This window comes from Mesocricetus auratus, unplaced genomic scaffold (assembly GCF_017639785.1).
Source record: "Mesocricetus auratus isolate SY011 unplaced genomic scaffold, BCM_Maur_2.0 Super-Scaffold_100018, whole genome shotgun sequence".
Taxonomy (NCBI): domain Eukaryota; kingdom Metazoa; phylum Chordata; class Mammalia; order Rodentia; family Cricetidae; genus Mesocricetus; species Mesocricetus auratus.
Genome location: NW_024429199.1, coordinates 33,901,318 through 33,904,733, shown reverse-complemented (window position 1 = coordinate 33,904,733; position 3,416 = coordinate 33,901,318). Strand labels below are relative to the sequence as shown.

Here is a 3,416-nt window from a genome sequence, read left to right as displayed (position 1 = left end):
TCTTGCTGTCCTGGAACTCGCTTTGTAGACCAGGCTGGCTTGAACTCCATCAAGATCCACCTGACTCAGCAACCCAGGTGCTCTGATTAAAGGCATGTATCACCATCACCCGGTTTAGCATTACTTTCTAAACTAGATTATATATTGAGTAAACAGTACATTGCTCTCCTTCAAAAGATGAAACTATAATGGAAAAGAATGCTTGTGATTTCATTAATAATCCTGATATCCAATTGCAAAAGTAGAAGCCATGGCAAAAATCCTGTATTTTCCCCTCCAACTTAAAAAAAATGGACAGTTTTTGACAGGTGATAGATTTATCGTTCTAACCTAAATGGTGTTGTGTTTCCCATCTCTTTTCTTTATTCGACTTTGGGATATTGATCACTACCTTCTCTACAGCACTGGTGATCAGACCATCATCTATAGCAGCCCCCTACGGGGGCACTCAGGGGAAAGTTCTGTCAGGTGTTATTAATGAAAACATATTTTTGAGAAAACGTTGGTGACACCTTGATAACAAAGTTAAACCTATGATTGATGAATAACAAGCATAGAAAAATAATGCATGTTCCGTAGAATAATGATTTCCCCAAGCTTGAGTTTCTTGAGTGTTTAATGATTTCTAACATCTTTCTAATCACATAATTCCCTCGAATGCTACAGGCCTTGATGCCTGGCTCTCACTTAGCCTCCAAATGTTTTCAATAATGGGCTGGTTTTTTTAATATAAATCTTCCATTTTAGATTTTGAGTCCCTAACTAAAAATGACTCAATCCATACACACATGCCATGAAAACTGTGCATTAGAAATACAAACATCACAATAATCATACATATGATAATAGGTCATAGGTGAATTCATTTAATTATAAGGTAAAATTTCTGCCATAAGCCAGTATCAAATCTCTTCCATCAACTCTTTTATTTCTGTAGAACTACTGTTTTACTGTCAAGTATTATAAAAAATAATCTGTAATTATTTTAGGAATTTTAGTTGTTACAACAGTCTGATTATACTTTTAAATAATATTAAATTAAAATTTTGAGTTTCCTATCTGATTCAAAAACCATATGTCTGATCCAAATACAGTTGAAGACTGTTCTAAAATCAAGAGATAGTTGTTTTCCACACATTTCCCTTATCTTTGTCTATTCTCTATGCTTATGCTTCCATTATTGGAAATGCCTAAACCATCTCAAGAAATGGGGAAAATATACTAGGATTGCAGATTAGGGAATGTGTCTAAGGCATGACCCAATTCTATGTACCAAGAAGTTATTGAAATCCATGTGTTAACTGTGAATGTAATTCTTCTTTTTCACTTGTTTAACAGACATCTATTATTTTAATTGAACAACTTCTGTACACAATGATTTGTTTTGCTCAATAGAAAGGAATTGTAAGTCTCAAGATTGAGTTCAGTATTTTCTGGAAATAGGTAGTTCTCTAAAAATCTGGAGAGAAAAAAATCAGTTTAAAAGCATCTTTATCAGGTCTGCTAGCTCAGATCGGTGACAAGCGCAATACCATCTATCTCTTCCATAGTCAAGTGCACTGTAGGAAACTAGTTCAAGGCACGGCACAAAAAAACAACCAATGTGGTGGTGTGCGTGGCCTTTGTGAATGTCAACAACTTCCATTACTATAACAGGGATAAGTAACCCCAGGCACTGCCTAAGACTGTAAACAAAGAAGTCATACTGCCAACTAACGTTTACTCCCAAGAAGAATTGACTGGCCTAAGATTGATCTTTAAATTCACAGTCATCCTTGCTATGTGGCTAGAAGCTTCTCAATGGTTGCATACTAACTTGATCACTTTTAAAAATCTGCCCAAGCGCAACCCCACTACACCACCCCTAAATATGCGCCACCCCTTCCAGTGTTCAATCTCCGACAACCTCAAAATATACAAGTGTCAACACAGATTATTGGGCATCAAACGCATACTCCAGAGATCCAACAGAACAGGAAACCTCTTCCAATTTTACCTGGTTCTGAAAATGGGACATTGGATTCAATTTCTAAAAGGTGGGTTGTAGTTGATCTCATTTCTATGCACACTCACAAAACAGGTTGGAAACTTCTCTTCCTACAGATTGTTAAGCAAAAGCCAACTCTAAAGTTTGTACTCAAACTCCCAAGCAAACAATCACTTCAACGAACCAGAAGATTGCATAATCCCAACAAAGCTGTAGGTTCCATAATATGCACCAAACACACCTACAGGGTAGCTTCTAGGACTCCTTTTATGGGGATTCTACACTTCCTATACCACATGGTGTAAACACCATACACTTAACCCCCTAAGCAGATACGGCAGACAGAAAGTTTATCAGAAACAAGATACACCATCACTTGTAGTCAAGCATTATTGCACTTTAACAGTTACAATTCCACAAAGCATTCATGACGATCTGCAGACTAGTTTTGACAGACAAATAACACTTTTAGGCAGACATGACGGTCCTAAATTGTTTATTGCTTATGAATTTTACAAACACCACGTTTATGAGCGGTAACAGTGGAGCTGCAGAGTATTGCGCCTTCTCCGGACTGCACGGCGAGAGCCACCAATAATGTGGTGGAACTTGTCACCCTTTCCGAGGCCACGGCTCTTGCGGCCAGCAGATGTCAGCCCACCCATCTCTCTGTGCTTCTGAATTGGTTTGGTGGTCCACTGGGTGTCAAGGTTCCTTCTGATAGTTTTATGAAATGGATCGATGAGGATAACCTCAAAAAACTCATTATGTGGAATCTTCACCAACCCAGTAAGAATTCAAGACTCTCAAAGCCCCACATGACGTCCAGCTCTCTCCTCAGCAACAGACTGAAGGCTTCTGGTAAACTTTAACTGGTTAATACTATGACGAGCAGGCTTGCCGTAAGTTGCACCCTTAGGAACTGGGCGTTTGTAGCCACCACGGCGGACACAAATCCTGTATGTGACATAATCTTGCTTGGCCTTGTACTCCAGCCTTCGAGCTTCATCAGACCGGGAGGGGCGGGAAACCCTGTGCAGTGCAGAGAGCTGGCAGCATTGCCAGCAACGGACCCTCAGCAGAAAGCGCATCACGTCGGACTGCTTCTTCCTCCACAGCTCCTGGATGTATTTGTATGCACCCATCTTAGCTCACCTGATGACTGCCACCAGAGGAAACGCGTGAAGGTAATTCTTACACTCCCTTTCTGCTATTGCTTCTGAGACATACAGTTTGTATAGAAAACACAAGAAAAGGATAGGAGGTAATGTGTGTATATCTGAGTCGCCATCTAAAAAGCTACCAGAATAACTCTGAGTGTTATCGTCATTGACTCCTGACTACTCTGCTTCCCATAGTAGCTATCAAGCATTGCAGGACACGAGAAGGAGAGTATCACACACAATGAGCGTCTACACTGGGAGAGCAG

General features: G+C 40.0%; 1 pseudogene; it reads right to left on the bottom strand.

Moving 5' to 3' along the window:
• Positions 1–2,455: 2,455 nt before the first annotated feature.
• Positions 2,456–3,132, bottom strand: LOC101843013 (annotated as a pseudogene).
• Positions 3,133–3,416: the final 284 nt, after the last annotated feature.